The sequence below is a fragment of the Macaca nemestrina genome, chromosome 2 (genome assembly GCF_043159975.1).
Source record: "Macaca nemestrina isolate mMacNem1 chromosome 2, mMacNem.hap1, whole genome shotgun sequence".
Classification (NCBI taxonomy): Eukaryota; Metazoa; Chordata; class Mammalia; order Primates; family Cercopithecidae; genus Macaca; species Macaca nemestrina.
Genome location: NC_092126.1, coordinates 133,518,169 through 133,544,873, shown reverse-complemented (window position 1 = coordinate 133,544,873; position 26,705 = coordinate 133,518,169). Strand labels below are relative to the sequence as shown.

The window sequence follows — 26,705 nt, the reverse complement described above, 5'->3', positions numbered from 1 at the left end:
GAACAGGAAACAGCTACCCTAGACCACTGGGCATCAGGTATTGCTCCATCATCTTGTCTGGATTCTGGCAATGCCTTTCAAATATTGTTCTGATCCTGAGTATCTCTGGATCTGGCTGAGATTTGATCTAAGGAGAAATAAGCTGGGCTGCATACCTAACCATTGGCTACCTGAGGACAGGGGACCTGCTTTACAATCCCACAAGGAGTATGCAAAATTAGAAAGTCGTGATTCCCCCAAAATAAAATCAGAGTGCTATTTAAGGGGGAAAGAACACTATACAGTAGAAAATGCATCCTCTACATACTGTTAAAAGAATAATGCAAAAACAAAAAGTGTATGCATAGTAAATCATCATTTGTGTTTTTAAAAAATGGGAGAGAATACATATTACATGTATACATGTAGAACATATTCTTAAAACAACAACAACAACAACAACAAAAACACTAGAAATAACCTTAACATTGTATCTCCCATTAGGCCCTCAGGGCCCATTCATTTCTGTATTTCCAATGACTAACACTATGTATTGCACACAGGAGGCACATAATAAATAGTGGCAGAGTGAATAAAAGGATGTAATTCTACAAAGGAGAAGAGGGATACTAGAGAGAGACTTACTTTTCATCTTTTAATGTTTTTCAAGTGCCTGAAGTTTTTATGCAATTAAAAAGGGTTAAGGATAATTCATAAAGACAACACATTTTTAGGTGGCTCAAAAATTCTTTAAGAAGTTTGGGGATTGTTGTTATCAATGACCCACCACATCATCCCTCTTCCCTAAACCGCCTCATTGTGTATGCACCCATACAGAGAGCCAAGCAGAAAAGGGCTCATTGTCCAATGGAACAAACCAGCTCCAGCAGGAGAAGCTCCCCGTCTCTGCAGTGCACACATGGCAACACAGCTTCTCCAGGGCCTCGGGAAATAATGACTTATGGAAAGATAAATAGTCAAGGGTTATTTGGTCATCACGCTGGGGCTCCAGCTCTTTAGAGGTTTGCACTGATAGCAAAAACACTGTTGAGTGTCTAAATAATTTGAATGATATTAATACAAGACCCCAGAAAGAGGAAAACAACAATAGCTTGATGACAGCAAGCTGACAATGGGAAGTATTTTGTGGGCTGAGATGATTGTAAAAGCAAACAATGGTGATATTGTCCTTCTGGTGTTATTGTGTAATGCTGTAATTTATGGATGAAGTGGAATTTCAAACAAAATAAACAGACTTGAATTTGTTAACTAATACAGTAAGCATAGAACATTCTGTTATGTGAAACGAGAAATGGAATGTTTTATACACTCCTGCTATTTGCTAAACAGAAATATGTTTATATTTGGCATAACGTCTTGCTTTTGGTTTTGCTAGCTTTTTGAGAATATCCTTTTTCATTTAATCTTGAACACAGATACAAAATGTGGGTGAAAGAGGAATATTGTCAATATACTATTGTATCATTATATTATAGTTCTAGAAGTTAAAATTACAACAATAATAACTTCATCTCTATCATAAGTGAAAAGGGACAGGTTCCCTTGTCCCCCTCACAGGGCGTGTGATGGGAGTGTGGCTCATTTCTTCAGCGCCCCACTGCTCAGACCTCTAGAGGAGCATACCGACAGGCAGGCTGTGGGGCTCCGAGCTCACGGCAGTGTCTAGGGGTGACTGTTTACAGTCCTTAAACCCCAGTGGACGTGTGTGCTCCTGAAGTCCCAGTGGGCGTGTGTTACTGGGTGCTCTCTTAGTTTGCCGTCTATAGACAGCTTGTGTTAGTCAGCTCAGTTGGACCCTCTACCTTATCGCGAGGACAGAGGGCTTTCTGTATCCCTGGATATCTTGCCTTGGTGTACCAGAAAAATTGGTCACAAGCGGCTTAGAGAATGAGTGCAAAGCTGTATTGAGTAGAAGTAGCTCTCTGGTGATGCGGGAGTGAGACGAAGATGGTTTTCCCCTGGAGTAAAGCAGCTCAGCGGCCCCAGCTCTCCTCCCACTGCCCTAGCCAAACTCCACCTTGTCCCGCTGGTCAATGGCCTGCCGGTGCCTGTCCGTGTGCTCTTCCCCCATCCGGCTCTCGATGACCAGCCACCTGTGTCTTCTTCCGCGGATGCGTTCCCCACGACGTCTAGCGAGTACATCTGCCCGCTAGGGCCTGGCGGGGCGGTTTTTATAGGCCCAGGATGGGGGCGTGGCTGGAAAGGGTGGGCTCGGAAAATGCAACATTTGGGCGGAAAAGCAGGAGTTCCTGTCCTCACCTAGATCCATGGGGGTGGAGCCCTAGCCAGGGAAGCGCTTTCCTCTACCCCTCACTTCGTTTCCCCACTTCCGTATCGTTTAAAGGGACCACGCTCTCCTCTTCCCAGTACTCCCGTATCACAAGTAAGCTGTGATATCATGTTGAACTATTTAGTTGCAGTTACACTTATAAAAGAAAAGCTACTTCTCTGTAAACTATAAAAAGCAGGTTTTTATCTCAGTAAGGATTGTTAATAATAAATGACTACTATTTACGGAGTTCTTGGATTCACAAGAAGTGAGTCAGCAATGACAAATTACATATCTTATGTCTCAGTGCTGAGAATAGTGCTTGGCACTTAGTAGGTACTCAATAGATATTTGTTGAATAAGTAAATACTTCTTCTACATGCAAGGTATTGTTTTAAGTCACGGTTACATCTGTCAAAGACAAAACTAAGTTCGAGACAAAATGAACAAAGGCTGTTTATTCATAAATTGATGGCAAGGGAACCCATCTGCTGTCACTTTCATTTCAGCAGGGTTCCTGGGTGTTAGAGAGGAGAGTGATTTTTATAGAATGAAAAAGGATAGGCTGAGACAGCCTTTGACTGCTGAGGGTTCTATAAAGGTGAGATTTCTGGAAGCCAGGATGATTTTCTAATTGATCTTCAGGTACATTTGACCACCTTTGGTTGACTGGGAGGGAGCAAACAAGCAGTTTGGGGGACATTCTGGAAATGAATGCTAGAAACAGAAGGTTTTCCGTGGCCAGCCATTTCCTGGAACATGTAGTACTCAACGGGGTGCCTTTTTTACAGTCAAACTGTCAGGATGGTCCTTTATGAGAAGCTGACTGCTTGGGCCAGTTTCTAACATCTGGGTTCTCTCCCCCACTTCATTCTCTCTCTCACTCTTGCTCTCTCTCTCTCTCTCAAAAACAAAAAGACAAACAAAAACAAACAAACAAAAAACCTGTCACCTAATTGGCAAAAACCTCCTAGAAAAAATAAAAATAAGTCTGTTTTAAATTGAAAACAATTACTACTACTCAAAAATCCTAAGTGCAGTAAAAATAGGAGTGATATAACCTCATATGTTCATGAGAATTCATCTGATCCAAGTAAACCTGCATTTTTATACTCAAGTCTTATTCAATCATGGCTGTAGTCTTAGGACAAAGTTCAGTATTTTACTCAAGTTTGAGTGATATCAGTGAAGCATTGTCCTAAAGATTCAGGAACATGCTTTTTATAGATGTTATTGGAGTGCAAAATAGCCACCTTAAAAAAAAAAAAAAAAAAAACTTACAAGGATTCACAACCTTTCTAGTGGCTTTGTCTTTATTTATTCATTTATAAAGCGGCTATCTAGGGGGAGAGTATTAGTGACCATGGGAAATTTTAAGTAGAAATTAAATAGACCTTTGGCTTCATGCCCAGAAAAATATGTCAGTCCTGTGCAGAAAACCAGGCAAAAGATAAAAAAGATTCCATTATATCTATAATACAATCTTCTTATGGCTTTAGTACAAGTTTCTTTTCTGCTAACAGAAGTCCCTGCAGAAGGTTTAAACAATCTCAACAATTTCATTATGTGAGCGTAGCTAAATCCAATAATGTAAAAGGGCCTAGAGAGCCTTCCCATATGCTCGGTTCCATACCCTTTCCTTCTAGGGGAAGTCAAAGAACTTGGCTCTCAGGAAGCTGATTCTACTCCAATTGCCCGGAGCACAAATCTTGCATTGTTGACATCAAGCAAGCTCTCCTGAGGACACACAAAGAAGAGAAGGAGCCATTAGAATTTCTCATGACCCTGCTTTGAGCCAAATCCAGCTTCACTTAAATGAATGAAAATGCTTGTTATATGGCCCAAGAAGCTACTTTGTCCATTTGAAAATTAATTAGACCGTAGCTAGATGAACAACCCTAAGATGCTTTCACAGTGTTCTCAGATGCATGACCCTGGCTGAGTTCCCAATTTTAACAAGTTTACCCTAAAGCAAAAACATGGCCTTTTGGCTAAGCTAGTGCTACAATTATAATGCTTTCCTGAGTGGCGGCAGCTAAAGCATAACCTCGCCAGAAAAGAGTTAGTTAGGAAGAGAGTAGTTAAAACTTTTGCATGCAATGCTAACAGAAGATATTTTAAAGGCAATTTTTTTTTGTTTGTTTCGAGGAGCCAATTTAGTTATTCATTTCACAGCTGGGCTTGGAGAAAATGTTACAATCTTATATATGTCATGATTCACTCTAGATTAAAACTCCTTGAGGGCACAGATTATGTTGTTCCTTGTAGTATTTTAAGTATAGTGGTACCACAAAGTTGGTAGGTTGACTGGAAGCATAAAACACAGATTCAGATGTAAATTCTTTTTTCAAGGTGTCAGCCTGAAGGTGTTCCTGGCTGGTCATTGATAAGAGAATCTTTGGGTGTATAAGATTCTGAGCCACTCCACTCACAAAGAGACTAATAACTACTTTAAAAAGTAATCTATACATTGCCCCATTTAAGAAGGTCCTTAATAAATATTAGGGGTGATTGTAGTATAACTGATGCCTAACTATCTGTAATGTGAAATTGAGAGAGAGAAAATCAGAGTTAGATACACTGCATGAGAAATAAAATTCCACCCAAATTACCAAAAATGGAGAAATTATGGAAAAGGTGCCCAACTTACAACTTCTTTATTGATTAAAGAAACAAAATGTCTTGCAAGGTGGTTCTATCACTATCATGGCTGATCAGGACAAGGACAGACATCTCATTCCTGAGGAGCTGATTCATTGATAAATGACAACCAATTGCGTTATCTCTGTGTCCCATTTGGGATCTCTCTCAATCTTTTCTGCACACGCTGTCTCTTTCTGGGCCAGCAAATTGAGGATCTTTGCATGTAAATAAGCACACGTGTCAGCTGACTTCTGCAAGAAGCAGAATAATATATATCTAGTTCAGGTGTTGAGTCAGGGACAGAGACAAGAGGCCATGTCCGCTTTAGTTTTTTAATACCAAGGAAGGTTATAAAAGTCTGAGAAAGAACAATGAAGCAGGCCACCTTGTATTCTTAAGAATTCACTCCTCTTGCCCACCTGCCTCTGTACAATTTCTCTGTTTTTGAGATTTTGGGTGGAATTTTATTTTCAATGCAGTATATCCAACTCTGATTTTTTTTCTGCCCTCAACATCATATTACAGATATTTAAGCATCAGTTATATTGTCATCCATAATATTTATTAAGGACCTTCCTAAATGTAGCAACCTACAGGTTACTTTTTAAAGTAGTTATCAGTCTCTCTGTGAGTGGAGTGGCTCAGAATATCTCTGTTCAAATGCATAGACATCTGCAGATAAATGGTACTTTTGAATTTTTCCTTATATAGGTAGCTAATCATTTTAGCACAGTTTTGACTGGCCTCCCTAATTCCAGATTATTTCTATTTCCTTGTATGACCTTAACTGGGGAGTGATCAGCATCCTTTTTTATGTTGCCCCAAAGAAAGTCTTCTGGGTCTGGGCTCTCAAAAATCTCACATAGTTAGAAATCTTTGGGTGGTGCAGTACCACAACTCTGAAAAAAGAGACATTAAATACCTTCTCTCATGCTGTATATTGATAAGGACTTGTGTTGATCAATATAAATCTGGGTCAAAACAGAATCCTTTGAATTGAGTTGAAGAAGTCACATCGTTTCCTTTTGTGGAGGCACATGACTTCTCCAGAATGAAATCTTTCCCCAAGTGACATGACAGCGTTAGCCACTTTATGTTACCTGAAACCTGCTGGAGGTCGCTCCTGCTAGCAAGGAGAAAGGGTTTTGGGCCCATAACTTGGTTTCCTTAAGGCATGCTTAAATGCTTGGCTTCTCCAGATTTGCTGAGATGCCCCTTTATTGTTTTAATGAACTCCCGTTTACCTGGGCTCATTCACGTTGAATTCTGTCCCCAGGATTTTGAAGTGCTTTCACCATCTGCCCAAACAACTAAAACTTTCACAGAACGTTTAACAAGTGTCCAAAACTGTAGATGGTTTCGGTTCCTATCTTCTGTATTTCCTCTTCCGCTTAGAGGAGAACTGACAGGGATCATCTTTAAAAAGTGGGTTGATGCGGTGGCTCATGCCTGTAATCCCAGCACTTTGGGAGGCCGAGGCGGACGGATCATGAGGTCAGGAGATCAAGACCATCCTGACTAACACGGTGAAACCCCGTCTCTACTAAAAATACAAAAAATTAGCCGGGCGTGGTGGTGGGCGCCTGTAGTCCCAGCTACTCGGGAGGCCGAGGCAGGAGAAAGGCGTGAACCCAGGAGGCGGAGGTTGCAGTGAGCCAAGACCACGCCACTGCACTCCAGCCGAGGCAACAGAGTGAGACTCTGTCTCAAAAAAAAAAAAAAAAAGAAAAAAGAAAGTGTGTTGACTAACAGAAATTTAAGGAAGGCCTAAGGAAGCACTACAGAGGCTCCCAGGCTGGCTAACAGGTTCTATATGAACCATGACAGTTTAAACAGAAAGCCTTATATGACAAATATGCAAACACAACTCAGACTCAAATTAAAGTGGTAAATATAAAAATACAAATATAACAATAATAGACACTTACATTTTCTGTGGTGCTTTACAGTTTTCAAAGCACTTTTAAATACCTTATCATGGTTCAGTCTCACAACAGACTGGGAGGGAGGGAGGCAATTTATGCCCAGATTGCAGATGGAGAAACTGATCCTCCAAGAGGTAGAGAGACCTTGCTGGAAGAGCAAAGCCGAATCGTGAGTAAGGGCACACGTGGTACAGTCAGAGAGTGGGGTTGGAATTTTGGTTCTCACCTTTTATGAGCTGAATGGATTGGGACAAGTTATTTAATCTGTCTGTGCCTCAATTTATTTATCTGGAAAATTGAACAAAATGCTGAGCACTTTTGTGAGAGCTGCAAATGCATGATTCTCCCAACAACCCTATATGAAGTGGGATCCTCATTTTAGACATAAAGAAACCGAGGCAAGTAAAGATTCAGGAACTTGCTTAAGATCACACATAAGGGGCAGAGGCAGGATGCAAACCCAGGCTGTGCGCTACCACTATACCGCCTCCGTACCTCTTTCATTGGTTGGTGAGAGGAGTAAATAGCACCATGAATTGACCATAAGTCTAGCATAGCGAGAGTTCAATATGCACTAATAATCCATTCCTATTTGTAAAGAGCCCCTCTTACTTACTGGCTGTCTTTCACTATAGAATGGAAGCTCCACAAGGGCAAAGGTACTGGATGTGTTCACCATTATGTAACCAAGTTCCCTGGGTTTCGGAGTATACACTGGGAAAAAGTACCTATTTGTAACTGTTGCACCTTGAGTTCTTGTTGTTTCGTGAATGGTCCAGGAAGAAGTTCACCCTGGAATAGCAAAAATGGGTTGGATCCAGAGATGCCTGAGTTAGACATGAACTTTGGTGAACTCCCCTCGTTGCCGTACTAAAAACCCTGCCCAGGTAGGAGCTTATTGGATATTTTCTATCCATGTGATGTATGTGGAAGCACAATCAGCGACTGCACACACGCTGCGGTGATGCCAACTCTACATACAATGACTCAGCTAACTAGCCCTAGAAAAGCCCTGTTTTCACCTTTGTTTGGACAGCTACTGCTTTGGGAACTATGCCCAGTGCCTTCCTTACCTGTGTCAAGTAATAGTCATAATATCTTTTTAATAAATCCTTCTTGGTTGTGGTCATCGAACGGGAACCCACCCATTGTATGAGTAACAATATGAGCCCTAGAACATAGAATGGTACAAAATAGGGGCTCGGAAATTAATGGTTGAGGGAATGAATGAATGAGTAAATGTGACTTATATTTTGAAGTCTTTTTGGAAGTTGAAGAAGGTGGGGGCCAGAACAGAAGCATGAGTTATTATCCCTAAGCTTATTCTCCAAAACAGGTACACTTCAACAATTTTAAAGAAATACCATTAATGTAAAAATTAAGGCTCTGATGAAAAGCATCTTTGCAATCAGAGTGAAATATACAATTGAAGCTTCAGAGGTCAGACCTTAAGACACATAGGAAGGTGGTAGCGGGCTGTTTTGTGTACGTATGCACTTGCTTACCCACCGACGTTGCAAACCCTGCCTCCTCCTTCACTTATCCTCCTCCAGTCTTGCACGCACCCCACAACAGGCTCTGTACCTCAGAGGAGATAATTTGGCTGCACCCCTGGACACAGCAAACCAGTTTAAGGGCTGAATGAATCTTAAACCTCTGAGTCCTATCTCAGTTTTCTATCACCCCTTATGACCTTAAATGCCCTCCGAAGAATTTCATAAATAGACTAGGATCGAAATTAAAGAACTAGATTGAACTTAGGCAGAAAAGTGAGAGTGTCCTTTAAACACCAATAGGCATTGCCTTTGGCATAACAAAGGAGTTAAAACATAATTAAGATCTGAAGACTGATTACAGGAATGTGTATGATTATTTTTATTATTTTTCCTCTTTCTATCTTTGTGATAGGATGTGATCAACCTCTGCCATGCTCCGTTGCTTAGTAGCAGACAGTCAGAGTTTTAATTATATACTAAAATAAGCTAAAGAACAGAAAACTGCTTTATGTCTAATACGTATATATCAAGAAAGGCATGTGACAGCATCTAAATTGCTTTAGTGCCTGATAAAGAGTGTCTCCGGTAGGGTTGTCATCAAAAGATCACGAATGGAGTAGGAAAGTATTATTAATAAAGCTGCTACTCTCTTTATATGTCCTCCATTGTTTGTGATTCCTTGTTAGAAGCTAGAAATGAATTTTTATCTACCACTAATTTCATCAGTTTTTCTTTTTTTTTTTTGAGTCTGGGAGAAAAAAAAAAAAAAACTTTTGTCAATTCCACTGCCAACCCTAGTTCTCCAAATAGAATTCTTTTCACTCCTCCAGATCTGCAATTCCCAAAATATTATATCTCGCAATAAAAAATTAAAGAAATAGTTCATTCATTCTTTTAACATTCAACAGAGCAATGTTCCAGCAGCAAACCCCAGAGGAGTCTCTGCCCTCATAGAGATTAGATTTTAAGGGGAGAGAAAGATAATGAACAAGTAAAACAATGAAAAGATAATCACAGACTACAACCGGGGTTATAAAGAAAATGAAATATACTTCATAGGATTAGGTTTAGCTGAAAGTGACAGAAGATTCAAAATCATTTGGCTTTAACCAAGCCTGTGTTGTGATTCAGCCTATATATAGGGGCAGCTACAATTTTTTAACACTGGCATCAATTCTGATTGACCAGTGCCCTATTTTGTTTGGTTGGAACAGGTTTATATGCTGGAGCAGTTACTATATATGATGAATGTTAATTGTGGCTTAGAAAGTTTCTTTCTCTCTTTCTCACATTAAAGGAGGTCAGAGATAGGTTCTTCAAGTATGCATAAGGTAGCTTCATGAATTTGTCAAAGGTCCAGATTTGTTCATCATTCTCAATATATGCTTTCCACCTCACAGACCAAAGACGGTTGCTTGGCCTCCAGCCATTACATCTGCATAGAGGACAAAGGTGAGAAGAGGGCCATATCCCTCCCTGTAAGGATAATTAGTGTTTTGTCCCAACAATAAGAATGTAGTTCCTGGCTGCAGGGAAAGCTGGAATAGGAAGACATCATTCTGGTTGGCCATAGGCTCACCTAGAAATTAGGTAGCAATTTGATTGCTAAGGAAAAAGAGAGAGCAGGCAGCTAGTTGACATGGCCACACAGAGTGATGTGATAGAGAGTAACGGACACAGAGAGACCTGCTCTAAATACGGAAGTCAGAGGCCTTCTTAGGAGCTAACAACTGAGCTGAGGCCTATAGGATGCCACTGAGCCAGTCATACAAAGTGGGAGGAAAAGACTTCAGGCAGAAAGAATGTCTTACCTCAAAATAGACTGGACTTTTGCTCATGGAATCATTTTAACCTCACTTTATAATAGTAGTATACAGCTGTTAAATTTCCCTGGGCTGGAATTATAATCTGTTTTCCTCCTAATTTTTAGTTCTCCAAACCCTAAAGCATGATAGGGATTTTTGAGTTGTTGAAAAAAGTCAACTGATGCCTGCCTGTAACTTGGCAGCTGGTAGGAAGATGGTTGAGAACATATTTAGTAGTAAAATAATAATATTATTTGATATATTATTTAGGGTTGTGTCCATGTGGGGGCGGTGGACAGAGGTAGCCAAGCCAAATAAAGTGTGCATGTACTATGTCTTTGAAACCACCATGAGTGGTGTAAACAACGTGCCAGGTTCAGACAAAACTACTTACAAATGAGGATATTAAATCACAACTCACATTACAATAACGTGATTTGGTTTGGTGTTCACTGGAATAGAGCTGATTGTATGGAACTAATGTAATGTTTTGTGTGAATGTCGCATTAGTTATGCATTTGTTATGTGATTTTCGTGGGTGCCAGAATGTAATTCATTGGAATAAACAGACGAGACTAGTGGCATTAAAGCCTAAAGCTAGATATGGGAATTTGTTTTCATCACACTTTCCCATACCGTAATTAAGGTGACATTATATCCAGTGCATTTTCTAAATGAATATCTTATACTGATATCAAAAAAAAGAAGAAAATGGCAATACTATTTATTACTGGAGATCTCATGTGAACAAAGATCACTACAAAGTAAATGATTTTTGTCTAAACATATTATGCAGTGGCAACATGCTGTATTCCAGAATATAGAGATGGTGTGCATAGATACATGTGTATGTTTCAAAACTTTCTCTTTTGTCTGTTGACCAACTCACAGAAGGAGGGAATTGCCACAGGAATCATTATGTGTTTGAATGAAGAACTCTAAGAGCATGCTTTTTCCAAACGGACCAGATTTCCCACAAATTGGCATGTGTCTAGCTATGAACCTAAGACCAAGTCTATGAGACAAATAAATCATGTCTGTTCTAAAGCCGTTTGAATGTGAGCTTCATTTTCAAGGGCAAAGAATATGTCCTTTTTGTTTCTGTAACTCCAACATCTAACACAATGTTTGACATATAGTAGGTGCTCAGTAAGTTTTAAATGAATGAATGGCAACTCCCATTTGCAACAATTTCCATTTACCTAACAGCTCTCTTAGTCCCTTTTAATGCATTTAACAAGGATCTAATATATAATATAATTTCAAGACAACAGAAATTAGAATTGATAATGAAGCCAATGCCATACAGTATTTATTCCATTGTATGCACCCACCTCTCTCTGGAAACCTCTATCAGTATGAAACATTAAATATATGTGACCCTGAATCACACAGTACACAGTTAGGTGTGCTTTTTTTACTTTATTTTTCTAAAATTAGAACCTACCACCTCTTATTAAGGAGATGGAAGGTTAATCTTTGTAATTTGGGCTTCTCTTTCCTTTTCCACGAATTTTTATGTTTCAGGGGGAGTTTGTTGAAAAGAACATTGAGGGAGCAAGGCATTTGGTCCACAATGTCATTCTCTTTGATCCTTGGTGAAAAGCCCATAGGAGTCTTTCTCAACTCCCTCTGCAAGGTCTTTTCATGTTTGGCTGTTTCCTTCTTTAATTCCAGGTCTTTCTAAGTGGGTGGTTAGGCTGCTAAGACCCCATCCTACCTAAATACAGTCATTTTTTTTTTCAGGGTATTGCTACTTCTCCAGGGACTTACCTAGGAACAGCCTCAGGTCCTTTCTGCTCTCAGGTCCCTTGAAACTATTTGGGATTTTTACCATCTCCTTAAGCTTTGACCTAAGTCATAGTGCACAGAGCTCATCTCTCTGCTACCCACCAATATTTCTGTTCTCATTACTCTCTCTCGAACCTTTTCTTCTCCCCTAACTGGGAACTTGTTTTGAAGTTTCTTGGGGGAATCTTTGTGACCAAATATTTGTGCTTTGCTGTTTTTTCTACTTTTTTAGGAGGAGCTGCCTCTGTTTCCTACTGTCTGAAGGTACATTCCTTCTCTAAGTCCATAAAACAGAATAATGTGAGCTTCACAAATGTGGATAGACCAAGGAGGAAGTTATAATATGGAGGGAAATTCTGATTAGTATTATACAAATATTATCCTACCTAATGGCTCTTCTGTAGGCAGGTAGAGCTGGTGCAAAGAGAGGATGTGAGGTCGGGTTTGTGGAGTAGGCGGTGACAGAGAATGCCATCTGGGCTGTGTGAAGAGCAGCAAAGGTTACCAGAGGGATGATAGAGTTCAGATTTTAGGGTTGAGAGTTTATCAAAGTTATACAGAGCTTAAGGAAGATTAGGGACCAGTAATCAGGAAAACTTGGAGAACAAGTGCTATAGATAAAATGGAGATAGCTGTATAAAAGGAAAGTTTTTTAAAAGAAGAAAAAAAAAAATCTGAAATCTTTGACACTTCTCCCATCCAGAGTGGAGTTTACCTCCCCTCCCCTTGAATCAGAGAGGGCTCATGATTGCTTGGAGCAGCAAAGTATGGTAGAATGCTCCCTGACTTCCGAGGCCAGGTCATCAGGGGCCTTGCAGCTTCTGTCTGGCTTTTTGGAACACTCGCTGTGGGGTTGCTCCCGCTGAGGAACCAGCCACCATGGGGAAAGAAACCCAAGCCACATGGAAAGGCTACATGTAGGCGCTGTGGTCAACAGTCCAGCTGAGCCAAGTCTTTGAGTCATTCCAGTCAAGGCATCAGACTTGAGAGTTGAGGAAGCCTTCAAATGATTCTAGCCCCAAGTCATTGAGTTACCACTCTCTGTTGGAGTCTTCTCAGCTGAGTCCCCAGATATCATGTAGCAGAGATGAGACAAGCAATTCCCCTTGAGTCCTATTCACTTCTTGACCCACAAAATCTGCGGACATAACAAAATGCCTTTTGTTTTATGCTGCTGTTTTGGGCTGCTTTCTTATGTATCAATGGATAAGTGAAACAGTCAGGAAACACGTAAGAAAAATACTGGAAAATTTGTGGGTTGGAGCTACCCATAGCTGGATTAGAAAGACAGTCCAAGAAAAAAATCAGCCTCTGTGGCACAAGAAGAGGTAACATTTATTGAATGTTAGCCTGAAACAGGCACGGGTCCTTTGACATGTATTAATGCATTTATCCTTGCAACTGTCTGCAACAAGGGATACTATTTAGTGCCTCTTTATAGATGAGGAAAAGAGAGGTTAAATACCTTGCTCACGATTATAAGGTGTGAATGGAGAGCATAGAATTAGAACTCAGTCTGTCTCCAGCATCTGTGTTCTTGACCACAACGTTATAGAGCCTGGTGTGATTGAGAACTTGTGTAGATCTTGCAGAAAAATCCGCAGACTTATAAATGTTCCATTAACATATTTTAAAAGAAAAATAACTATTAGCCTTTCCCCTTATGAAACTCTATTTTAAAGCTTTATCTTTTTATCACTGAAAAATGAAGTTTGACGTCTTATACCTTTTTAAACACTATAATAAAATGTCGTTTGGACTTTACAACCTCTAACCAAGATATGATGGTGAATAATAGAGTTATTTTTGACAGAGATAAGACAACTATCGTTTGAAATAAAACATTATGGTACAAACACAACTGAAGAGAAAATAGCAACAGTCATCAAGTGTTGCCAAGTGTGGAAATAGTGTTTTCTATATTTTCTCTCATTAATTTTCACTCCAACCCTCTGAGATGGGCATTTTTACTTCCATTTTCTAGAGAAAGAAACTGAGATTCAAAAACCTGAAATTATTTGTCTAAGGCTACATGGTAAGTGATCTACCCTTCTAATTCAAAACGCTGTGTTCTATCTGTGCTTGGTGTCTTAAACAACTAAGGCAGGCAAACAACTCTTATTAACTAAAAGTTCTCACAAGGGTTTCTTCTCTGTAGGATAACTCCTAGGCTCTATGTAGAATTACAAATATTTTTAAGATGTTGCATTAACCAAGTTGAGGATTTCATAAGCCAAGAATCTTTCATCAAAATTTGAATAAACAATGTTGGGATCTCAATCTTTAAATTTATAAAAGAAAGGTAATTTTAATAATAAAAATGATAAAGTACATTAATTCAGAATAAGGCGCACTTCTTTAAACTAAGTACTTTTAGGTTTATGGAAGGCTCAAACAGTTGTCCTGATTTTTCTCACTTAACCATAAATACCTGTAGATGAATGTCATGCTTTGCACAAGTGCTATTTTGTGGAATGGTATTTGGAAACCGATTGTTTAGTTGACTTTGATAAATGCTTTTAGTTTTGTTTTTGCACATGTGCGTGCACTGATGCATACATGAGTGCTTGTGTATGGGTGGGCAAGCAAGTGTGTTGCCAGAATAGAAAAAGACGTCAATATTGCTAGCTAATTTATATTTTAACTGGTGGCTCATAGCACACCTCTATTGAACAAAACTCAATGAAATAACTAAACTAGGTTAGCCTAGCATTTTCAGTTAAATGCAAAGGCCTAATCATTAAATGAAACCAACTTCCTTATTGATGAAATTCTAGTATGATCTCATGGCAAAAAAGAAAAACCAACAAACACAAAAGTAACTAGTGTTTATGAAATAGAATATCATTGTGTTATCATAACAATATTTCATCTTCAGACAAAGTTTACTTGGTTTTTGACAAATGAAGAAATAGTCTATTAGTCAAGAGTCGTCCTTGGGGAAACATGAATGAAAACACTGTTCCTGTTTCTGGTCTCATTACCATTGTGATAAAGTTGAACATTTCTTTCCCCTCTCCTTCCTAACTTAAACTTCGCTGTATCCCCAACATTCACACCCATAGCTCAGGAACAAAATTAACCCCATCAACCCCCACCCAAAGTCTGATTTCCTTTCCAACTTGCCCTCTTCATCTCTAACACTTGTTTCCAACCCAGCTTCCTACTTTGGCTCTACTCTGCAGCAGCCCATTCTAGCTAGAAGTTTGTAGGGCAATCTTCTCCTTACCTTAAAACAGCTATTCTCCAACCTAAAGCAATGTATCTTGTTTCTCTCTACTTTCTTTTCTCCAATTTTTTAATAAGAAAAATTTCACAAAACATAATATTTATCATCTTAAAATGTACAATTCAGTGGGTTTTAGTATATTCACAGCAATGTGCAACCATAACCACTGTCTAATTCCAGAACATTTTCATCACCTTCAAGGAAACTTGGACCCATTAAACAGGTACTCCTCAATCCACCTCCCCATATCCCTTCTCCCTCCCTACCTTCTTGGGCCAACTAATAGCTTGTCTTCTCTGAACCATGAATCTCAGTGTAGTCAACACACATCTAGCTTCTGTAACTTGATGTTTTCACATTTGTCCTATAGGCATATGTTGGACATGCCTTGTGCTGGGCAACCTGGTAGTATGTTTGAGTCACCTTGCCTTGGTTACCTGCCTTCCCCATCGCCCCTCCCCACTCTTTGGGAGGAGTCCTCCTTCCATGAGTTTACTTTTCAATATAAACTAGCCAATCCAGACTTTACCCTTCTAGCCACCTGTTTTATTGGACTCTTACATTCCTGGCCACTATCCACCTGCCCCAACCACTCCAAGGACAGTACTATACAAGTAGGAACAACCTCTATCCCCCAGAGTTCATGGAAATGATTCAAACTGGCCAATTCTAGGTCTGCTTCTTTGCCTTTCCCATCCCTTCCCATAAAAACCACAACAGAAGCTCTTGCTCGTAATTCCCTGCTCCGTTCTGTCTTGTGACCTACACTGGTGCTTCCCCATGTGGCCCACATGGCATGGAGTGGCACCCACCTGAATCTGTCTTTGCAATGGCAATCGTCTCCTGGTCTATTGGTCTTGTCATACTCCAAAATCGCGAATGCACTATACTCTAAAACACCCTGTTGCCATCTCTCTTGCTGGCCTCAGTGAACACAAAGTCAGGAAACAAGGTACTAGCCCATGCTCTGCCACAGAGCAGTTGTGTGATCTTAGAGATGTCTGTTAACCTCTTAGGCCAATTTGTTTATCTGTCAAGTGATGAGCATTTCTTAACATTTTATAACACATATCCCACTTTTGGAAACAGAAGAATCTTACGCCTCTATTCCCCTCCTCTGCGTATGTGTCTTCACACTCAAGAAGTGGTACCTCCACACTTCCCCAGTAACAAGATCTTTCCTTTATACATTATTAAATAGCTACTTTTGCTTTCTGAAGTAAAACATTTTATACTATTTACTATACTTTTTTAAAACTATGCACCCTGTCTTGTAAATCATTGGAATAGGGGCTTCTAATTTCTTTCCAAATTTTGAAATTCTATTTAGAACATATTCAAAAATATTACTTGAACTGTTACACATGAGCATTCATTTATCCATTCAAATATGTATTGGTTAAATACTGGGTACACAAAAAAGAAAGGCATGGGAATAACTGGTATTGAAGTGTTCTGGATCCAGATTGAGAAGTAACTGTTCTCCTATATTTGTAGGCTTAATGTAGGCTTAATGTAGGAATACTACCAAGTTTTAACATGGCACACATTTTTTCCTTTGTTTGTTTTTTTGGAGCTGACAGAGAAGCTACCTACTTGTGGTCCTGAAATTGGGCCAAACAATGCATGTTAGTAGCATCTTATTGGGTAAGAAAATTTGTGAACCAGACATATCCTCCTAAATGCACACCTTTTTCACCAAGTAGATTGGAACTGGAAAATAGGTTTCACACTCAGAAACAACTGTGATCAATCAGCTGTGGCTGACAAGAACACATTTGTGTGACTTGTGAAGCCATGTCCAGGCTCAGAGAGATATTGTGGCCACTGATTAGTAATGTCAGCCATGAAAGTGGTTTCAGGAAGTAGTGATGTGAGAACCAAGGGTGGTGTTTTTGCCACTCTTGAGCTAGATTTTCAATAGCAGAGAAAGTTTGCCCATGCTCCTTGCTACTCAGAAACACTAGTAGAGACTGGGTATGAGAGAAAAAAGTGGAAAGCTGTTGTGATGTTAGACATTGCCAGGGCAGGATCCTTCTCACACATTAAGTTTGTTGGGAGATGTCAACCTTTCGGGGGCAGGAGAGATCTGAACTTAGCAAATTAACACACATCTCGTAGCCAACCGCAACCCCCAAAGAAAGTTAAGAAAAGTGTCATTATAACTATCCTTTTCTACACTGAATCATAGAATTTGTGCTAGTTTTGTTTCTTGTATAATTTTCAAGTTTGAACAACGTGTATATGTATAACACTCCACGGTCGGCAGTTTCTCATCTCAAACTAGATATGATTAAAGAAAAAGTTCATCTGACAATGAAAGAAATAAGTATTAAATACTGTTATCCAGTCTTCTATACTAATCCCAATAAACAGATAAAATCTGCCTGCAGGTTTCACTAACCAAGGTAAGATATACATCCCATGTTTTAACTACATCTCATTAGCTTTGTTTAGGAAACATAAAAAATCCTTAGATACCTTTTAAATTCAAATTCAACTATTTTTATTCAAGCTACAAAGGGAATTTAATTTGTTTTTGCTTAAGCAGAGAAAACCTCATTAATTTAGATTATCTGAGTAGGAAGGCTAGTAGAGAATAGTGAAAATTCTGAATTAATATCATTCAAGAAAAGGATGAAGAGGAGCAGCAGGAAAAAGAGAAGGAAGAGAATGAGAAAAAATTCCTTGCTTATAACTGCAAAGAGTAGAATATATGTGTCCGCATAGCTAAGCCGTTATTACAAAAGATCCTATACACACACACCACATGCACACACACACACACAGGAGTTTATTAAGTATTAACTCACATGATCACAAGGTCCCACAATAGGCCGTCTGCAGGCTGAGGAGCAAGGATAGCCAGTTCGAGTTCCAAAACTGAAGAACTGGGAGTCTGATGTTTGAGGGCAGGAAGCATCCCACAAGGGAGAAAGATGTAGGCTGGGAGGCTAGGCCAGTCTCTTTTTCACACTTTTCTGCCTGCTTATATTCCAGCTGTGCTGGCAGCTGATTAGAATGTGCCCACCAGATTAAGGGTGGGTTTGCCTTTCCCAGCCCACTGACTCAAATGTGAATGTCCCTTGGCAACACCCTCACAGACACACCTAGGATCAGTGCTTTGCATCCTTCAATCTAATCAAGTTGACATTCAGTATTAACCATTTCAAGTCTACCCTTTGTCAACTTGAACCCATACACATCTCCTAAGATCATACATAATCTTCAAATAAAGACAATAATAAGGTCATAATTACCCCTAACATAATACTACTATCCTTCATACAACAGCAAATGCACCAATACCCTACTCAAATACTGTTGCATAAAGTTAACAATACTTAAATGCTTATGTAAAGTCAATAAATCTTATGTCATGTGATAAAGGAGAAAGGAAATAAAATGAAGATATTTTCTCAGTACAAGTCTATACATGCCCAAACATGTTTTTAACAAAAGGAGAAGGGAATACTCATGACAATTACAGTCCTCATTTCTAGAGATGGTCACGTAGTGGTAGCTGGTATTAATGATCACCTTCTTTTAATACATATTCTGCATTCCCTTTGCCTTCAGCAAGCATCTCAGTAGCTCGTGGTTTTTTTCTGGTGGAGTGACCCAAACCTTCATTCCTGGAGGGTCTGGGTCATTTGTAGTCCTGCCTGGATTGGACTGTTGTAGTTTCCCATTGGCCTTAATCAGAGGACATGGTAATACTAAGAGATGCCCAGTGGATCTCCTGTATTCCATACATACTCTTCCTTACCTCCATTGTGGAGTAGTAGACTGATTTCATCTTGAGAACCTGGGTCAATCACCCCAGCCAACACTGTAGCTCTCTTCTTAGCCTGTTGACTTAAAGGTAGGGAGGAGCTCAAAGTGTTCAGGTGGCAATCTTAATTTCCAGTTTAATACAAATGTTGTTGTGTCTCCTGGTGGCAGCATTCCTCCCTCTGGAATGAAGACCTCTAGGCCGGCAGAACATAATGTTGTGGGAACAGGAAGGAAAATTTTGCTAGTGGATCACTAGGGGTGATGGTGAGTGGTGCCACTTCCACTTCTACCCCTTGATTCCTGAACCCGTGAATCCTGGCTATGGGAGAAACAGTGCCATACATTGGGCACTGATTCAGAGAATACACGGCCTTCTGGAGAAATTTGCCCCAGCTCTGCAAAGTATTGTCACCTCACTGGCACTGTAATTGTGACTTCAAAAGGCCATTTCATTGATCTATCAATCCAGCTGCTTCAGGATGATGGGGAACATGGTCAGACCAGTGAATTCCATGAGTATGAGCCCACTGCCACACTCCTTTAGCTGTAAAGTGAGTGCCTTGGTCAGAGGCAATGCTGTATGGAATACCATGACAGTGGATAAGGCATTCCATGAGCACATGGATGGTAGTCTTGGCAGAAGCATTGTGTATAGGATATGCAAACCCATATCTGGAGTAAGTGTCTATTCCAGTGAAGACAAACCTCTGCCCTTTCCATCATGGAAGACGTCCAATATAATCAATCTGCCACCAGGTACCTGGCTGATCACTGCAAGTAATGGTGCCATATCAATGGCTCAGTATTGGTCTATGCTGCTGGCAAATTGGGTGCTCAGCAGTGGCCGTAACCAGGTCAGCCTTGGTGAGTGGAAGTCCATGTTGTTAAGCCCATGTGTAACCTCCATCACTGCCACCATGGCCACTTTGTTAATGGGCCCATTGGGCAGTGACAGGGGTGGCTGGGGAAAGAGGCTGAGTGGTATCCACAGAATCCTATCCACTTGATTATTAAAATTCTCCTCTGCTGACGTCACCTGTTGGTGAGCACTCAAATGGGATACAAATATCTCCCCAGTTTTTGACCACTCAGAAAGGTCCATCCACATACCTCCTCCCCAAATTTCTTTGTCACCAATTTTCTAATCATGCTTCTTCCAAGTCCTTGACCATCCACCCTAACCATTGGCGACAGCCCATGAATCAATGTATAATCGCACATCTGGCCATTTCTCCTTCCGTGCAAAGTGCACAACCAGGTGCACTGCTCGAAGTTCTGCCCACTGGGAAGATTTCCCTTCACTGCTGTCCTTCAAGGATGTCCTAGAAAGGGGCTATAGTGCTACAGCTGTCCACTTTCAGGTGGTGCCTGCATATAGTGCAGAACCACCTGTGAACCAGGCTCTAGTCTTCTCTTCCTCTGCCAACTGATCATGGAGAACTCCCCATGAGACCATTGGTACAGGCTGGGGAAGAGAAGACAGGGTGTCAGGAGTGGAGACGATGGGCATTTGAGCCCCTTCCACATGTAACTTACTTGTGCTTCAGGACCTGCTCAAACCCAATTACATATCTACCACTTCCATTTGATGATGGAATGCTGCTGTGCATGGCCCACTTTATGGTCAGATAGATCAGAAAGCATCCGGATCATAATAAGCAGTTCAGATCGCATGGTGACTTGATGATCCATAGTCAAACGTTCACTTTCCACAAAAGCCCAGTAACAGGCCAAGAGCTGTCTCTCAAAAGGAGAGTAGTTATCTGCAGAAGATGGCAGGGTCTTGCTCCAAAATCCTAGAGGCCTCCACTGTGATTCACCTATGGGGGCCTGCCAAAGGCTCCAAAGAGCATCCCTACCTGCCACTGACACCTCAAGCAGCATTGTTTCTGCTGGGTCATATGTCCCAAGTGGCAAAGCAGCTTATACAGCAGCCTGGATCTGTTGCAGAGTCTTCTTCTATTCTGGACCCCACTCAAAACCGGCAGTCTTTTGGGTCACTCAATAAATGGGCAAGAGTAACAAATCCAAATGAGGAATGTGTTACCTCCAAAATCCAAATAGGCCCACTAGGTATTGTGCCTCTTTCTTGGTTGTAGGAGGGGCCAAATGCAGCAATTTGTCCTTCACCTTAGAAGGAATATCTCAACAGCCCCCATACCACTGGACCCCTAGAAATTTTGCTGAGGTAGAAGGTCCCTGAAGTTTAGTTGGATTTATTTTCCATCCTCTGGCACACAAATGTCTCATCAATAAGTCCAGTGTGTTTGCTACTTCTTGCTCACTGGATCCAGCATAATGTCATCAATGTAATGGACCAGTGTGATATCTTGCAGAAGTGAAAAGCGATCAAGATTTCTCTGAATAAGATCTTTCTGAATAAGATTATGACACAAAGGAGGACAGTTGAGATACTCCTAAGGTAGGACAGTAAAGGTATATTGCTGGACTTGCCAGCTGAAGGCAAATTGCTTCTGGTGGGCCTTATGGATAGGAATGGAGTAAAAGGCATTTTCCAAGTCAATGGCTGCATACCAGGTACCATGAGATGTGTTAATTTGCTCAAGCAATGAAGCCACATCTAGTACAGCAGCTCCAATTGGAGTCACCACTTGGTTAAGTTTATGATAATCCACTGTCATTCTCCAAGATCCATCTATCTTCTGCAGAGGCCAAATGGGAGAGTTGAAGAGGGATGTGGTGGGAATCACCACCCCTGCATCTTTCAAGTCTTTGATGATGGCACTAATCTCTGCAATCCCTCCAGGGTACGATATTGTTACTTGCTTACTATTTTTTGAGGTAGAGCCAGTTCTAGTGGCTTCCATTTGGTCTTTCCTACCATAATAACCCTCACCCTATCAGTCAGGGAGCCAATGTGGGGGTTCTGCCAGCTGCTAAGTATGTCTATGCCAATTATGCATCTGGCACTGGGGAAATGGCCACAGGATGGGTCCAGGGACCCACTGGACCCACTGTAAGTTGGGCCTGAGCTAAAACTTCATTAATTACCTGACCTCCATAAGCCCTACTTTAACTGGAGGATCACAGTGATGTTTTGGGTCCTCTAGAATCCAAGAGCCAGTCCCCTAAATGTCTGATCATTTCCCTTTCCCCAATGCACAGGTACCCTGGTAAAAGGCCGTAAGTCTCCTTGGGGAAGTATGGGAGAAAGATTCACTGTATAAATTGTTGGTAATGTAGTGGGGTCCTTTCTTAAGGGGACCTGGCCTCCCCTTCATTCAAGGGGTTCTGGGTCTGTAAATTGGTTCAAGTCTGGGAATTGATTGAGGGGCCATGAGTCTCTGTTTTTATAATTCAAATTAGTCTTTTGTCCATTTGACCTAGAAGTTTTCTGCTTGTATAAATTAAGTAGGAATGCAGTAGGCTTCCTATCAATTTCACTTGTAGGAACACTGTGATTAATTAGTCAACGCCAGAGCTCTAAAGGAGTCAGACTATTCTGATTGCTGCTTTGCCTCTGCTGTCCATTATGATAGCTACACTCACCTTGCCTTTGACAGTTGAGTGCCACCATTTGGCCCCTGCCACCTCAGGATACAATTATTCCCATTGTATTTAAATTTTGTAATTGAGTGACTGTGGTCCCTCAATTGTTGGATCTGACATACAGAGAAGAGCAATTCCAAGGCTCTTCAAAGATGCAGGTGCTGCCCTCACAAATCTATTTCACAAGCATTAGTCAAGGGTATATCTTCTGGACCCTCCCAGCTGGGATGAGTAGGTCTATAACAACTAATCCACTCTACCATCCCAATCTCCCTAAGCCTTTGGATCCCTTCATCTACATTAAACCAAGGGAGATCAGGCATTTCCAGTTCACTCACAGCTAATTTCATATTTCAGCTAACCAAGCAAATAAATGATTAGAACATTTTTTTAACTCCCCAAGCTGCAACATTAGATGCAGAGTCCCTACTTAGTGGTCCCAAATCAATAAATTCAGCCTGATCCAACTCTATGTTCCTTCCACCATTATCCCACACCCTTAATATCCATTCCCATACCTGTTCTCCAGATTTCTGTTTATATAAATTAGAAAACTCAAGCAATTATTTTCAAGTATAACATACCTCCTCATGGGTCACACTCTCAACCTCACCTCTAGGGGCCCACCAGGACTTTAGTCTAGTTATAGATCTAGAAGCAAACAGAGGTGTTGGGGGTGGTTCTTGAGGAGAATCAACATTGTCTTGCCTGGCAGTTGCCTCAGGGGAGGCCATCTCTGTTGCCTCAGGCAGCCCAGAGTTTATCTCCTTAGACGAAGATAGAAAGGCTCATGGCAGCATGGGTTGGGGAGGGAATGTTGCCACTACTGGGGATGGGGAAGTTGTTTCTTCTGGCAAAAAGGGTTCATCAGAGTTTACAAACTCAGTGTCCCTAGCTTCATCAGGGTCCTCCCACACATCCCCATTCCAAGTTGCAGGGTCCCATTCTTTTCCAATCAATGTCCTCACTTCAACAGTAGACACCTGGTAAAGCTGTACATGCACCTTTTTTTGTAGGTCAGCCACTTATATGATAAGAGCTTGTGTCTGGTTTTCCACAATTTCAGCTCTTTCTCTACAGAAGATAAGACTTTCACTCTGGGCAATCTTAGCAGATTTGAGGCTCAGTATCTGCTTCTGAAGCCAGGACATAGAATCCCTGAGTTCATCATTTTCTTTCATCACTTTGCTCACTGAACTTAGAAGCAACAACCAGCTTCATTATGTTCTTTGGTTCTCTATATATGGTCAAAGTTATTATGCATAGAGTCACTAAATTCTTTGCCTCTCACTAGCGATGCATCGGGAATGTCAAATGCATTTATTTTGCGTAATTCTCTAAATGGTTAATGCCAAGGACTATCAGTGGTGTTCTCCATACTATTAGAGGTAGAGTCCTTAGCATTTTTTGGGTCTAATCATATTAAGCAGCCAACTCCAGAAACCCCAAAACTGACTAAAGAACTCCATCCTTAATATTCTGTTCCTTTAGAATCATTCCTGGTACCAAAATCTGTATTAATCAGGGTTCTCTAGACAGACAGAACTAATGGAAAAAATACATATATATATGAACTAATGGAATATATATATATGTGTGTGTGTGTGTGTGTGTATATATATGTGTATATATATTCACTCACACAATCACGAGGTCCCATAATAGGTTATCTGCAGCCTGAGGAGCAAGGAGAGTCAGTCCGAGTTCTAAAACTGAAGAACTTGGAGTTTGATGTTCAAGGGGAGGAAGCATCCAGCACGGGAGAAAGATGTAGCTGGGAGCCTAGGCCAGTCTCTCTTTTTCACGTTTTTCTGCCTGCTTATATTCTAGCTGTGCTGGCAGCTGATTAGATTGTGCCCACCAGATTAAGGGTGGGTCTGCCTTCCCCAGCCCACTGACTCAATTGTTAATCTCCTTTGGAAACATCCTCATAGACACACTCAAGATCAATACTTTGTATCCTTATATCCAATAAAGTTGATACTCAGTATTAACCATCACACAGGTCTTAAATAAGACAACCATTTCTTTTTTTTTTTCTACATAGCATTCTGGAGATACAAGATGAAGCAGCTCCACCATATCCAACACAGGACATTTATCTCTGGTCCAAGGAAGCTGTTTCAGCTCTCACTCTTTCCTAGAAAATAGGAAGAAATGGAGGACTGCTCACATCCCATTATGCAGCATTTAATGATAGGGTCACACCTACTTACAACAGAGGCTGGGAACTATGGAACCCGGCAATATGGCTATGTGCTGAGCTACAATTTAGGGCATTCTATTGCTAAAATGAAGAAGAGAAAACAGCCATCAGGGGACATTAGACTGCCACAGTCCAGAGGTTGGGAAAAGATAGCCTGCAGGCCAAATCTGGCCTGCCACCTGTTTTTGAACAGCCTGTGAGTTAAGAGTGGCTTTTACAGATAAGCATTTATAATCAATTTGAGGCTAGGGGACAGGAACTTTGAACCACAATTAATCAAAATGTCATTTTTCCCCTGAAAGAATTCTATTCTTCTTCATAGTAGAGTTGTATTACAAGAATGATATTCAATTATTATTATACTTAGCATTTCATCAATGAAAAATTGATGGAAATTTGTTTTCTCTCTTGTTACACAAGCACCAATACAATATATTTAATCTTGCCTTTTGACTTGAAAAGCCTAAAGTATTTATTTCCTGGCCCTTTACAGAAAAGTTTGCTGACCCTCTCATTGTCTGAGTTGGACTAACCTATTAGAATTTCTACAAAGTGTTGAAAGAATGGCCTACAAGTGGCTTAACAAAATGAAATCTCATGACCCTAACAAGTCCAACCTGTGTGTCTAATTATAGAAAAACTTATTTAACTAGGTCACAGCTCCAGCAACTTCTAGTTAGCCAAAGTACAGTGGAGAAAACAGGCAACTAGGGGAGGAAAAGATTTCCTCATAGCCAAAATCAAAGCACTAAAGCTTATGCATTGCAGCTTAGGCAGCAGAATGCCCAGATATTTACATGAGGCACATTTTCCTTATACAAGACACAGTTCTGTTAACTGTTAAAGACTTAACTGGATTAGCAATTCTCTCAAGCCCACAGCAGAGCTGGAGCATTAAATCTGAAGGGGTTTGGGAGGAAAGAAGACAGAGTAAAAGTGCTGCTCTCTAGGGCCTCTTTACACAGGGACCAAAACCTGCATTACTTCTCTGAAGCCCCCAAGGACACCTTTGTGTTACAGCTCAATGTAATAATAATCTTAAAGATGACCCTGAGCCGTCACGCACAGGTAAAATTATATTCATTATAGTCTGTTTCAAGAGGTAGAGAATCATACACTTGAGAAAGCCTATCATCAAAAATAGTGAAAATAAAATTTTGGCCATTTAAAGCACGAAGTTCAGCCATCTGTAAGTTAATTCACGTGGAAGTTTTATTCTCCCAAGAACTCATGTAAATGACATGTGATAACATCCTGCTTGTAAACAAATATTTCCACAGTCCTAGCAAACAGATTCTCTTAACCTAGTACTTTCATTTATTTTATTTTATTTTTTTTAAATAAGACTGTATTCTTATTGACAATATTGTGGCAAAACTTGCCAACCCTTGTCTACTGATCACAAATATGAATATTTTCTATGAAAGGGACAAGAAACTGCCCAAGCAGTAAAAGAAGAAGGAGATGGAGAAGGAGAAGGAGCAGGAGAAGGAGAAGGACCAGGAGATGGAGAAGAAGGAGAAGGAGCTGCAGAAGGAGAAGGAGCAGGAGATGAAGATGGAGAAGAAGGAGAAGGAGAAGGAGAAAAGTCAACCCAAGGCCATGAAGGAAATAAACAAGATGGTATGTTAAGGAAAGGCAAATAGAGTCTCTTTTATATTATGTGAGTTGGTCAGTGCCCTCTTCTCTGAGAAGGTGAAATTTCATCTGAAACCTGAAAGATAAGGAACTAACTGTTGGGAAAGCAGGTGGACACAGGCAGAAAGGACAACTTGGATGAGGGCTTCTCAGTTTTTAGGGCTGCCTCCTTCTCCTCCAAAAAGGTGGAGTCAATCCTAGCCCAATGGGTAAAAATATGATTAGGAATAGCCTGTCAGTGTATTCCATGCTGCTGGCAATAATGACTGGTCCAGGATTAAACATACTGGCCAATTTGGGCCAGTGAGACTCTGGGAGGAGAGAAACACTCTTTCCAGGCTGGTTGATAAACTGCAAGGTTGTGTTTGGGGCCATTAGCCATTTTGCCACCTCATAGGGAGAGTTTGCCTAGAAAT

General features: G+C 40.6%; 1 long non-coding RNA gene across 1 annotated transcript in view; it reads right to left on the bottom strand.

Annotated features, from left to right (window-relative positions):
- Window positions 1-2,148, bottom strand: part of LOC105479572 (uncharacterized) — a 381,347-nt gene extending 379,199 nt beyond the window's left edge. The window contains exon 1 of the long non-coding RNA XR_011620186.1: window positions 2,018-2,148. This is a non-coding gene — a long non-coding RNA (uncharacterized lncRNA). The remainder of the gene's footprint in view (window positions 1-2,017) is intronic.
- Window positions 2,149-26,705: the final 24,557 nt, after the last annotated feature.